The sequence below is a fragment of the Macrobrachium nipponense genome, chromosome 2, assembly GCF_015104395.2.
Source record: "Macrobrachium nipponense isolate FS-2020 chromosome 2, ASM1510439v2, whole genome shotgun sequence".
NCBI lineage: Eukaryota > Metazoa > Arthropoda > Malacostraca > Decapoda > Palaemonidae > Macrobrachium > Macrobrachium nipponense.
Window position 1 is genome coordinate 101,812,053 of NC_087201.1, and position 15,017 is coordinate 101,827,069.

The 15,017-nt window shown below is 36.0% G+C and overlaps 1 protein-coding gene across 6 annotated transcripts in view; it reads left to right on the top strand.

The window, feature by feature from the left end:
• LOC135220850 (uncharacterized) overlaps nt 1-15,017 on the top strand; it is a 125,520-nt gene that overhangs the window by 12,939 nt on the left and 97,564 nt on the right. The gene's annotated exons all lie outside the window — the stretch shown is intronic.

A 15,017-nucleotide genomic window follows, 5' to 3' on the forward strand; every position in this document is an offset into this window, starting at 1 on the left:
CATATTACATTGACGCTTTTACAGAGTTACACTGGTACAGTTTATGGTATTACGTTCGTGTGTGTGTGTATATAACTATATATCTATATATATATATATATATTAATATATATATATATATGTATTTTTTTATTGCGTATTTTAGTATCGAAACAACCGGACACCAGACAATTAGATTTATACCAAACGTATCTCATTGTAGAAAGCTATTTATTTTAATGGGAATAGTGTTGATTCGGACAACGATATGTATTATGCTTTAATCTTCTTTTAATGATGCAGAATTGAGGTCATTAACTTTTACCTTGGGTATTAGGCCATTTGGCATTAGTGTTGACGGAGAAAATACCTGGTGGTTGATAGTTTGTTTAAGCTTATAATTTGTGGCTTTTGGTACAGCATGACAAATGAGCAGTAGACAGGCGCTGGCTGACACCTCTCCGCCTATAATATAATCTTTCTTCGTGTTGTATGAGATTTAGCGATATATTTCTCTTATTGTGTCTGATTGGGAGTGGTTGTATAGTCTAATGGATCAAGGGGTTTATATACGTGCCTCATTGTTATGCTTATGGCGTAAATATATAATATAGGTTGAAATATTTATTAGGATTAATTAACCAAGATTTCAGTCCACAGACCTTTTAAGTTAAAGAAAATGTATGTTTTAGACAAAATTAAGTCAGAGTTGATAATTGACGATAAGCGGTTTTAACAGTCTTGGGCACTTACAGGACTTTGAGAGGTTCACGAAAATAACCAGTTTTGATTTCTCCGAAGAAGCGAAGCCTGCATCAGTCGAATGCAGTGGAAGAAGAAGACTGGTCTTCTGTGACAGTCGAATAAGATGTCGGGTATTAGTTGTCTTTATCACCTCTCAGACAGAGCGAGAGAGAGAATTCTTATATCTAAATGTAAATTATGTTTGTAACCTTTTTGCGTTTGTTATTCTAGTAATCGTATGTATTTTTCCTAAAAGTGAATGAATGTTGCCATGGTTTCATTTATATTCCTTCATTTGCCTTAAAATTGAGAAAATTAGGTACCAGTCGTGGTATATAGCTATGCCCCCTTATCACTAAATGGCCTGTGTAATGACATGGTTCGAGATTTCACGGCTGTGAAACACAGATTTTGGAAATACAGAACACGTCCCGAAAAAAGAACGAGCACTTCGGAATGCATATTGGCGAAATTAAATAAGCCAGCCTTCAACCTTGATGGCAGTTCGTTCCTATGGCGCATTATGCCTGTAAATATGTTTCTTTTTTCATATTACTTTTTTATACTTTAAAACTTCATTGCATTTTCTTATTCAATGTTTATGAATTTGTGTTATATCCATGATGTACTCAGCTGTTTTTGAAAATGGCACCAGAGCAATATTGAAACGTTAAAACGAAGAATTGCTAAAATGTTGTTCGTAGCCTGAATTTTGTGCTTTAATCTGCAATCGAAAGCTGTTTTTTGATTGAAAGGCTAGAAGCTTCTCAGGTACAATCTAAAGTATCGGTAACGAGGTGTTAATCCTCCCAGCGTTTGATATGCCGCATAATTGCGTTTACCACCACTGATACTGGTCTCATGTTTTCGAATTTGACGAGAAGTATCGCAACAGGGTCATCTTTGTTTTTGAATTTTTACACGTCTCACGATGCGCTTTTGTAACTTTCGATCAGGCCCGGCTGCTGGGCTACTGAAGGACGTCTTGTTTCATTATGGATCCTTTTTTTTCAATTGTGTGTGTGTTTGTGTGTGCATTGGTTGTGTTTGTTTGTTAGTACGCTTCCTAATTAGTGTTATAAATGCTCACCAAACTTGAGTACATATTTACTCAGCTCTCTCTCTCTCTCTCTCTCTCTCTCTCTCTCTCTCTCTCTCTCTCTCTCTCTCTCTCTCCTCCAAAGAATACATCTAATTTTTCGAAGCTGTAGTTTGAAATTCACACTAGAGGGACGGAAGAACAGTCATTGCAGGTGGCAGATTGCTTGCCGAGCGCGATAGTCAGGACATAGCGTTCTTTTGGGATCTAAAGTTTGACATTTACTATCATTAAAAATATAGATCAAGATGGTGACACGAATAGTATTTTTTTTTAAAGATGTCTTAACTTAGAGAGAAAGGATAGATGATGTACGGACAAATAAGGAAATCGTTATGAGATACAAGAGAGATAAAAAAAATGGAATGCATTCTCAAGAGAATGGGAAAGACATACAGAAAAGAGCGAATCACGTTCAAGAAAGAAACATTCGTTGTGCAGTAGAAAGAAAAGAGAAGAAAATAAAGGCTTTGTTGAGTGCAGTGGCTTGTGAATCACTTCCCTTCACTAGCGCTTCGTCGTATCCTGCGTCTGTTCTGTCGCTGCACTCGTTTTCCTCCATTCTTATAGGCTTTTTCGTACTTTGGATGATTCGCTGTTTTGCATTTATGGGACAGAACGTAAAAGCATTGACTCTGGATATCCAAAGTATCTGATCTTTGCTTAGTCTCGTTGAGGTGTTTATTTTTATGACGGTAACTCAGCTTGTACAAGGTCTGAAAGGTTATAAATTTGCAGAGCAAGATTTTATAGGGATAGAACACCATGTGTTAAAAATGTTGAAAAGGAATGGGAAGAATGCAAAATAACGAGGAAAGAAAAAAGTGCGTATATATATATATATATAATATATATATATATATATATATATATATTATATATATATATATATATATATATATTATATATATATATATATAATGTGTGCGAGTATAGGCCGTGATGTAGTATGGAGTTTACAATGGTATCACGAGAATCTGCATCAGCAACACTATCAGAAAGATGTAATTTATGCTCATTACCAGCTGGTACATGTTTCATGATTTTTCGCTATCCTGATAAAGGTACCAAGGTATAAGCAAATCTTAGAAAAATTTTGATAAAATTAGCAATTCTCTCCAACAGTAAAATGTCAGTTACATTATTGTTGGTGGATCGTCAATTTTGCTTGGGAAGCGGTAATGTTACAGAGCAGCCCACGGTCCGGATAGAACACGTATATATCTAGACCGTGGAGCAGCATAACGTCCGAAGTAACCGTAATTCTATAATTTGATGTAAGGACTTTACTTCTTAAAGATATTATGACTTTTGGAACAGTTAATTTAACTGCTTCCAGTCGTTCTTCTCGTTTGTCGTTTAGAAGTTTTTGTGAAGTCAGAAAAACAGTTTGCTCGTGTTAGAATTCTTTATATTATTAAGAATAGTTAAACCATGTTAGAACTTGCTAGATTTGAAGCTCTCTCTCTCTCTCTCTCTCTCTCTCTCTCTCTCTCTCTCTCTCTCTCTCGTTTTGTAGCTCGCCATTGACATTTTAAGGTCGATTGTGCATCCCTCTCACTGCATTTTATTGCCAACGCAGTCAGGTATATACTATCTGTCGCGTGGCCTTGAGAGGGAGGGAGGGAGGGAGGGAAGGAGGGAGGGATTGAGGTGATGACTTTGAATCCGAGGCATTGCCAAACCGTTCAAAGTCTTTTTGTCCAACCCATTAAAGATAAAAGGACCCATTACATTGGCTGGTGATGAACTTGATTGTCAGATTTCATTCAATGTTCGCCCTACCTCGTCGGTCTTTTGTCGGTAAAATTGCCAGCGGTGTCAAGAATGAGATTGGAGATTTCCAACGGTATAATGTTTTACCATTTTCATCTTTGCTCCATAATGATTTAGTTTTACATTTGTACTTCGCTATATATATTTGGAAAGTCGTTAGATTATAGTGTGTATATAATACTATTTCACAAAAATTGTCAAGATTACTATGTAGCAATTGTTTTGCATTTCCTGTATTGATAATGATTGCTTAGTCCTGAGACGGTCACTTAGAAAATTAATGTAGGTTCAGTCATACAATTATTTTCCATACTTACATTTAGAATGTATCCGTAGTATTTCTGAGAAAATTTAGCTTGCTCTCTCTCTCTCTCTCTCTCTCTCTCTCTCTCTCTCTCTCTCTCTCTCTCGTCCGCCCGGCGTTTGGAATAATGCGGACAAATTTCATTACCCAAGAGGCCGCTTCCAAAACACTCGTTGACTGATGTGACGGATGGTGCTTCATTTAAATTTTATGAACCTGCGGGTCAGGCGTAATCCAGATTCCAGACAACGAACGAGTTCTTCACATGATCCACGATTTGTTGTTTACGTGATTTCGTGAAAATGAAGCCTTTGTTCGCTAAAGTCAGGCAGATGGTCCTCAAAGTCTTGTCATAGTGGTCGATGTTGGGTCATGGATTGAGCACAGTAACGTTTTTCAGTCATTTTCGGGATGTTTATTTAATTCAGTTTAATGTTATTAGCTTTTTTTTTAAATTCACCACTGAGTTACTTTTAATTTTTCGTTCGTCTCTCTCTTTTATTGGACATTTTCGAATGGAGGCTTATGTAGAGAACATTTAGTAACCAGAGTTATCGTCTTAAGTTTTCTAAGTTACAAATTCTGCTGTATAAGTGGCCGTAAAGATTCTAGCGGTAGCGTAAGTTTGGTAATGTATCTATTTGTGATTTATTAATAAATCGGTGAACTTGAGCCGAGTTGTTTTTCGTAAGAAAACCCGACCACTTGATACCGCTGGATTGTTACTTACATAAAAATGGTAACTTTGCCAACGGTATTTTGATCATACACAATAACGTTGATTTGTTCAGAATGTGGTTGTCTGGTTAGCCTTAGAGATTAAAACCAGTCGCTGTCGACTCTAATCTCTCGTTATCAGCTGTGAGGCGAGGGGCCTGGGCCAAGCAATCTCTTGTTTACTCCCTTCTTAGAAATGGGAGGGGAACTCATGCACCGCCTCCCCCTTCGGTTAGGCTACCGGGAAAATAATATAATATATATATATCTCTATTAAATGTAGATGCACAAATATTGCATAATGTCACTTGCATCGAGACTTTTTGTATATATTTATAGTTTTTCAGTAATATTTCCGATGAAGGGCTAATTGGATGTTAAACGTCATTTGTAGTGTAATTTTTGTGGAATATATTTGTAATTGTAATAGCCACAATGCCGTTTCTACTTCTCGATTTTTATTTTGCTTTGATTTGATTTAAGGCTTTACTTAAAAAAAATAAAAGACGCCTGGAAAAGTTAAATGTGTCCAGTTGTTCCCATTTGCCATTTTTATGTTTTTGCAAAATCAACTATATATATATATGTAGTATATATATATATATATATATATATATATATATTATAATATATATATATATTATGTATATGTATATATATATATGTTGTATATATATATATATGTATATATATATGTATATATATATATATACATACATACATATATACGTACGTGTATTCATGTCCTTTTAGCAATATAGATCGGACTGTTGAATACAATGTACCATTTGATTATAAACCTGGCCTTTGTTGAACATGTCTTTTTAAATCTTTTAATAAATTCAGGTTTTGGAGAACCTACTGGAAATAATTAATAAATATTTGAAGGATTCAGCCTCAGTAAATCCCATCTATATCATTTATTGTATCATCTGTTTGTATATACTCCGTCCTCATTATTTGTGTCGTGTCCCATGTCTGTAGATATAGGTCGCATTCTGTGAAGCATATTCACAATGTGTAGATTTCAATAAAAGTAGCATTGATATGACTAAACTTACTGCCAACAACGAGAAAATTTGGATAAAGATAGACTTCACTGCTGATTTACTTAAATCTTAAAAATAGAAATCCAGAAACTACCCAACAGAGTCATATAGGCACAACGTGTAGACTCTTCCGCCACAAGCTGGGATGCATTTTAATGGGTGTTTTAAGCAGCTGTTTTGTATTTGCATTGCATTTTGTCCTTTCTGTCTCGAATTGCTTTAACAAGGTTTCGAAAAGGTCAGTTTATTTGTACCTTAATAATGTGTATATGAATTCAGAAGTTAGATGTTCTTATGCTGCAATGTTGGAATCTCACGTACTTCATGATAAATTCGGACAAGTTAAGATGGAGGCGCTTTCCTCTGGGAGATTAGGTAATGTGATACTTGTAAATTCAAACGAGTTATTAAGTGCTTGGGTACGCACATCCTGGTCGGTGCAGATGCACTTAGTAAATATTTTTGCTTTTTGTGCAAACTTTCCCAAGGTAAACTGAAATCTATGTTAAGGGCTATTTTTGGCTTTAATTTTTATATATATTTTTTTAATTTATATATATATATTATATATATATATATATATATATATATATATATATATATGTGTGTGTGTGTGTGTGTGTGTGTGTGTGTGTTTATGTATGTATAGGTATATATATTAATGTGCTTGCGAATATAATGTTACATACTTGTATCTGAGTATATATTACACGATCTAGTGTGTATCTAACCACTTTTTTCTTCTTCGACCTAGATAAGCGTGTCTAATAGGGGGTTAGTGCCGTCAGTGCACCCCAGGCGGTGCTCTGTAGGCATTACTAAAGGTTCTTTGCAGCGTCCTTCGACCCCTAGCTGCAATCCCTTTCATTCCTCTTACAGCACCTTTGGTCATATTCTCTTTCCATCTTATTTTCCACCCTCCCCAAGTAGTTGTTTCAAATTATTTTCAGAGGTGAATGACCTCACAGGTCCCAGTGCTTGGCCTAAGTTTTATTTTCTAATTCCTAGATAACGTAGATGTACATTCCATCACTTCCGTTTATGCTTGAAAAATGAATTTCATCTCTGAATGATTGGGGGTTTGTTCATCTTCGTTCAGATATTTTAGTCAGTCCATATTACGTGACTACTTCATTGACGTTATATACCACACCTGATCGCGTAGAAAGATGGCTTTCAAAGGCTTTTTTTTTTCGGTGCTTGCTTTCGGCATTGTTGTTCATCATCATCACTCGCTGACAGTAGCCTTGGGAGTAAGGGCGTTTCAGGTTTTGTTATGTCACGCTGGTTTTTAGATTGTGGGTTTTATATGTGCTGTTCACCACAGCTGCTGCTGCTGCTATTAAAACTTGTACAATTACGTGATTACGTGGAGGGAGAGAATGAGAAAGTTAGTTTTTAACTTGTGATCATTTTATTTAGATTTCACTATTTAAACTCTTTCTTCACATGTACAATGTGGTTTATGTTCATGGATTTTTTGCATTTTTCGCTAAAAAATTTCTCTCCTCTCTCGCTAAAAATCTTCTCTCTCTCTCTCTCTCTCTCTCTCTCTCTCTCTCTCTCTCTCTCTCTCTCTCTCTCTGAGGTTCGATCATATTGAATGCATCGTCGTCACACAGCTTCCCACGAATTATGGTGCAACATGCTCGAAGCAGGGCTTGCAGATCCTTTTTGATTTATTTAAAGAAATGTATTGAATGATATCTACGGGTGAACCGATCACATGTTTCGAAAACGTGGTTGTTTTTCTGTGCTTGAGAGATTTTGCGAGAGCCAGTGGAACTATACATATGTATGTATATATATATATATATATATATATATATATATATATATTATATATATATATATATAATGTGTATGAGAAAGCACACTTTACTCTCTCTCTCTCTCTCTCTCTCTGTAGTTAACCGTGCACGAAGGGCTCAAGTTCCATGAAGATTTAATGCAGTATCGTCAATTCTCGTTCCCTTGAAATGTGATGCAAGATGTTCACAGGCGGAGATTAAAGTTCCCTTGTGATTTTCTCAATAAAGAGACTGACCTAATGGAAGGTTTGAGTGACCTTATTATGAAGTTGGTACCCAGATTCCTTTAGTGTGTAACTGTGTTTTACTAGGAATAGGACATGTCCGCAGAGAGAGAGAGAGAGAGAGAGAGAGAGAGTGTGTTATAAGGATTAGGATGTCTCAAAGACTTTAGTCCATCTCAGGAGACAACGTGTGCTCATTTATCTCTAGGAGCAGGGTTTACTGTTCATTCAGTGTCCTAATGATTTCGTCTAGCTTTATTTTAAACGTTTCCACACTGTTGCTGTTTACAGATTCTGGTGGCAGTTTATTCCATGTGTCACATATCTTGTATGTAAATAAGTTCACACAATGGGATGTGTTGTATCTCTTCAGTTCTTTTAGTACATTTTATGTTTTTGCAAACATTTTTTTTTCACATCTAAACGCCGGTATTCCAGATTTAGAAATCATTCCCTTAAACATTCTTATTAATTATTATTTCAATGCGGCGCTTTAAATTCCGTTGATTCTCCTCTCTCTCTCTCTCTCTCTCTCTCTCTCTCTCTCTCTCTCTCTCTCTCTCTCTCTCATGTGCGTGACAGCTTGATCAAGTAAAAGTCAGAGCGTCACTCTAAATGAAGGTGATTAATTGAGGCCATATGCTTTTGACATTTTCCTTCCATTGCATTGTTGAGAGCCAGCGTGTAGGCTAAACTGGTTGTTCGATGAGCCCCGCCTTCAGGTGCCGAAATTTTTATCTGGTTTCTCAAGGTTTCAAATCCTTTCCAGTAGTTTGTATGTGTATTTAGTTGTCATTCTCCCTTATTTTTAGTTTGTATGTGGATGTGTTGTAATGGCAGCATATTACAGTTCAGTATGTGGTGATGTACCTGTGAATGCCGTCAAATTAGAGGGACTTGGTGTGTTGTCTTAAACGTGAAAATGATATAAAAAGGTCATGATAGTAGAATTGAATGAAAATAACTACTGTAATAGATGAACTAAAAGGTAAATAAATATTAAGATCGTGTGTAACACACAGCTTCTCAAATTGCACGTTTACGGAGGACATATTATATGATGTCCATTTTTGTGACCAGAAAACCTTCAGTGTGTGCGCCCCTTCAGCATTGGTCATTTGGAAATTGTATGGAAGCGTCGGGGGTGATCGTGTTTACGATGAGGATTATGCAACGACTGACTCATGCATGTTGCGCTAGGCGTCATTAAAGAGCAGCATTGGAAATGTTCGTTGTGGTGAAACTGTTTTGGTTTCCGTCCCGAGCAGAGAACTAGAAACGTGCTGTGAAAATAACTTAAGCCAGACATGAGTTAGTTGGAGGTGTTATGACTTTGTTTCGGTCAGGGAAAGGCTAACTACGTGTAAACAACTGGATGTGAAAGACCTTCATTGCCACCCCTTGATATTTAGTCTGTGTATAATATTCTGTGAGTACATCGTCTAAGACTGTGTTTTGATTTTATGGTTTTGTCTTTAGGGCTTTCTTTTTTTCTTCTTTTTTTAATTATGTTCTGTCTCCTTATTCGGTCAGACATGTCCTCTTCATCATGAGTCTTGGTGTTGCCTATTCAGATTTTCTTTCTCTCAAACAGGGGAAACTATTGGAGCTCATATGTGTCTAGTCCATGCTTCATTATCGTTCTTGTGACTAAGCAGTTCCTTCCTTATCGAATCCCTTGAATGCCCTGCTTTGCTTGGTGTTCTTAATGGTCTCAGGTTACGTCAGATGTTTATGATTTCGGGCAAGATACCATGTCGTCAGCGCCTTATTTTTACCTGTATGAAATACAGTAGTTTTGGTTCGTCAGTTTTGTTTCGATCTTATTCACCTCGTCAGGTGGGAATCTTCCTTGATCTTAGACTTCAACTGAACCTGAATAATTATTTCTACACGAGGAAGCAACTTTACTTTCAAAATTTGACTGAAACTCATAAATACTCTCTCCCTCTCTCTCTCTCTCTCTCTCTCTCTCTCTCTCTCTCTCTCTCTCTCTCTCTCTCTCTCTCTCTCTCTCTCACACACACACACACACACACAGTGTGTGTGTGTGTGTGCTCCAGGATAACTTTAGCGTGTCTGTCGTTGCATAACCTGCCAGTCACGTTACGTAAGATGCCTGTGTGGGGTGTGAGGTGGCGGCCCAGTCATGTGCCATCGTAGTCAACAAGGAGCAAATTATGCATTGACCTATGTGCGGACGACTGTAGAATGCCACACACGTGTAACATGAACGACATTAATCTCCAATTCCTATTGGTGTTACTGACTGCGTAGCTTGGCGCTCAAGGACTTCGAGAAGCGAAGAGCAGAAGCGAACGGAGGCTGGGAATGGAGCTGGCACCCAACGCGCCCCTGCCATTGATCTTTCGTCCTTTAGACAGCGGGAGACCTACCGACCGGGTGTTTCTCTACATATTTTCTCCTTATCAGTATATGTATATGTATATATATATGTATTGTATGTATGTATGTATATATATATATATATATATATATATATATATATATATATATATATATATATATGTATGTACGTATGTATATATATATATATATATATATATATATATATATATATATATATATATATATATATGTATATTATAATAATGCGTATATATATATATATATATATATATGTATGATATATATATATATATATATATATATATATATACATATATATTAATATATATATATATATAAATTATATATAAAATTATATATATAGTTGTATATTATAATATATATAGTGTATATTATAATATATAAATTATATTAAATTATATAATAGTTTGTATATATAATATATACGTGTATATATAATATATATATATATATATATAGTATATATATATATATATATATATATATTTTAAACAGTATAGGTACTCCTTTTCCTTTAGTTTCATGGGATTTGACTGGAGCCTCTTGTTAAAGTTGTCCACAGCCGTGATGTATGACGCTGATGGCTAACATTCCTGGACAGAGCAACCGCTCACACATCTGGTGTTTCCCGGTGCTTTCTGAACGTCAAGCTTTTATTATTTTATGCTCTCTTCCAATCAGCACAAGTGTTTGCACATTTGTGTTGATTCGCGGAATTGGCTTGGCACTTGTACCGTGACTGCTGTTTTATGTTGTGTGGGAGTTAGTCTGTGGCTCAAACGTGAGGTTTTCTGTATTAAGAGAAAAAAAATTCTGCAGTTTCATGTCATGATGAATTGAGGTTCTGAGGTGAATTAGTGTAAATAGTGAATTAATTTTTTTTTTTATGGGGGCCTACGCGTATATGTCATGTTTTCTGCTATTGCCGAATGTTATCAGGAGATTAATGCAATTTTATAATTGCGTTTTATGTTAGGTTGGTTTACGAAGTACACGGTCATTGAAATGAGCAATATGCGAATTGGAAGCTTAGCTGGCTTTTCCCTTTTTTTTTTATTTCAGTGACAAATACAAGCTTAATGATTTGGAGAAAAGTTATTCGCACTTTGGGCTTTTTACTAAGGGAAACAGTTTTATTGACCATAAGAGAAAATGGTTCGGTTTGACCACTGGAACTAAACCCCTGGGAAACATTCATTGGAAGTCACAGATGCGGTTACACTTCAATAATTTAATTGAAAGGGTGATTTTCCCGTGTGAAAACTTCCAATTTTTGGCTTTCCTCACTCGGCTGATGATTCCTTATGTCCCTCTTTACAGGGTAGGGGGATGAGATGGTAGGGCATAGATAAAGTACCTTTCGACCTGGTCTTTCCTTTCTTACATGGAAAGCTTTGGTTCCCGCCCCCCTTCCCCCCCCCCCCCTCTAAATAAAAGTAAGGTTAAAAGAAGCCACCCTCCTGCACGGGCCCCTGTCATCCTGGACATCAGAAGGTTGCAGGGATCATCTTTCTCTTACTTGCTTGAGACCGAGAAGCTACCAGTTCGAACTGGGAGATAACGCCAGTCATCATCTCAAGACCATTATGACCGTTGAAGGAGTAAGTCTCCTTTTAAAGGCGAGAGTTTCTTGCAGGAACAAAATGCAGTTTTGAGATAATTTATATATTCCTAGATACGCGAGACTGAGGCCTTTTTACCAGAATCCCATCTCTAACCAAAAGTGACGTTGGCCATCTGAATGGAAGTGTGGGTTCCCCTCATTCGTTGCCGCCACTTAACTACCCTGTAACCCAAGATCCTTCAAACATACTCGGACTATATTTAAAGGACCTTGCTGTTACCAAGCTTTAACATCCGGCCCTTACGTAGTGGGTAGCGCCCTCAGGGCTCACTTTGGGCATCAATAAAGGTGTTTGCAGAGTCATACTGCACCCTCTCTTTAGCTTTTACTGTACCTCCATTCCCGCTTCATCTCTTCATTCTTGCTGTCCAGCCTCTCGAACTAATACTCCTTAGCGCAACTGTGGGGTTTTTGTGCCAGTTCTACCATTGGATCCGTATGCCTTGCCACATTTATTTTATTATCTGGATCACTTTATCTTGCTGTCCAACTATTATACGGATATGCATCATTTTACTGTATCAAGGCCTGAAGGTGCCCCAGTGCCTGGCTTTATTGCCTATAACTATATAATTCATTCAACGACCGGACCACCTATCGCCGAGTATTCTATATAGAAGACCAAAGGTTTTTATGTATAGGAAATTTGCAGATTTTCATAATTTTTCAATGTTCCATTGTATATATAATATTAAACTTAGTTGTTGCTTTGGAAAGTGCCTCTTGCCTCACTTTTCGTCGTCGCCGTATTAATGATTTAGTGGCTGAGGCTTTACCATTATTTTTGCTTTTTGTTCTACCAAATGCTGCCAAAATCAAGCAAGCACTGATTTTTTTCTCCGTGGCACAAGTATCACTTTCGCTCCCTTTGCGCAAATTTGTCATTTTGACTTAGTAAAGTTCTGTTGCATATAGAGTTTTCCTCCAGACCTCAGGCGTGCGTATTGCTGACAACGAAAGAATTAAAAACCGGCTTCCTGGATAGCACAATCGACAGACAGACCGACCAATTGTCAGGTTCTTTCTGAGAAGTCCACTGGCACGAAGTGTTTACCTTGCATGATGGATAAGCGGGAACAAGTCACTAGAAGGTTTTATTTTCATTTGCCCTTATTATGTAGGTTTATAGTAGTTTTTCTTTAGTATGTATATATTCTACCGCAATTGTAGATTTTCCCTTGTGGAAAGCAAGACTGGGACTGCGGTGGTTTTAATAATAATATTATATATATACCGTTATACCTTATACATTTACTAATAATATTATATATTACTATATACCAATACATGATTACTATATATATACAACAATACATATATATATATATACCCAAATATATAAATTACCAATACTTATATATAATTATAATATAATAGATAAATATAACTGAATCCCCCACCCGAAAAAAAGTTTTTTGTATTTATAATATATATATATAATAATATTAATATATATATACAACACATATATATAATTACGAGTACATATATAATATACAATACATACATTATATACTATAGTATACAATATATAATAAATAATATCATATAATTTATAATATACTATCATAATAGTATAATAACTGAATCCACCGAAAGTGTTTTTTTGTATTATAATATAATAATATATATACTATATTATATAATTATATATTAAATATATATAGATATGTAGATATATATGAATAACTTGATCACGAAGTATATAAAAAGCGAGATAGCCAAGCACGTTCGGTCTAGTGCGACCCATTTCTTACTCAGGCACAACTGAGTAAAGGGTCGCGGTCGCACTAGACCGAAAATGCTTGGCTATCTTGCTCTTCATTTTTCCCTTCGTTGCATAATATATATATATATATATATATATATATATATATATATATATATATATATATATCTGAATCACGAAAGTTTGGAACGTGATAAATGCATGAATAAAGATATACATATATATATATATATATATATATATATATATATATATATATATATATGTGTGTGTGTGTGTGTGTGTGTGCGTGTGTGTGCGTATGTGTGTATGTATATATGTATATATATATGTGTGTGTATATATATATATGTATATATACATATATACAAGTCTTGGCAGTGTAATAGTAGTTTTTTTTATCTGTTTTGGAGTTCTTATAAAATGGAAAACGGAATACGAAAGGTCGTGCCAGAATACATACGTAGGTGCCAGAGGGAGAAAAGATTAATCTGAGTGGTTGGCCAGTGTTCGAGGAATTCTGTAAAGCTGAATTGATTCAGTCATGCTTGTTTGTCTGTGGCAGGATCGTATCATTTTATCCCTCTCGAGTGAGATGCGTCCTTCCTCCTGGCGGCTGCTGCAACAGAAGGAAGGAAAGGGGGAAATGGGAGTGAATAGCACGAAAGAAGAAAGTGATTGTCACCATGTTACTGTTTTCTGCCCGGTTGTCAAATAATGTTTTTTTTTCTTTATAAAAACAGAATTAAATCGTCATGAGAACAGTTGTACACTTAAGGAGATTTTTGAAAAATACGATATAAATGAAAAACTAAAATAAAAAATAAATTCTATTAAGAATACAAATCACGATTCTTCCTGTGGCAGTGATCCTAAAGAAATTCATTCACAAGTGAGGGAAGGCGTCCTTCTTCTTTTTCTTCTTCTTCTTCTTCTTTTTTCCCGAAATTCGTGTGGTTTGGTCTCGAATGACACCGAAGTGGTACTGCACTTTTGGCTCAAAGCCGTTGCGTGTTGTGGTGCATTCCAGGGGGCTCATAGCGATTAGTTAAATGTAGAAACAAACAACAACGGCGTCTATTTACTGGATACCCGGTTCCCTTTCAGTGTACCGACCAGTTCAGTCAGTACCTCAACAAAGCCACCACGGTGTACCTTTGAGAACAACGGTACTATTTTTGCTTTGTTGCAGTGTTTGGTTTCATTTGGTAGTTGTTGATTATACTTATTCCAACTCGCTTGTGCTTGGCTTGGGAGTGCCAGTCAGTCATGTGTATCTCTGCTCTCTCTCTCTCTCTCTCTCTCTCTCTCTCTCTCTCTATATATATATATATATATATATATTATATATATATATAGTATATATGTATGTGTGTGTGTGTGTGTACATATATACATATACATATATACAGAGAGAGAGAGAGAGAGAAATAATCAACAAAATAATCACGTGAGGAAAGGAAATAAATTTGTGACTCACATGAGGATTGAACCCAGGTCTTTCAGTTGAAAGACCTGGGTTCGATCCTCATGTGAGTCGTATATATATATATATATATATATATATATA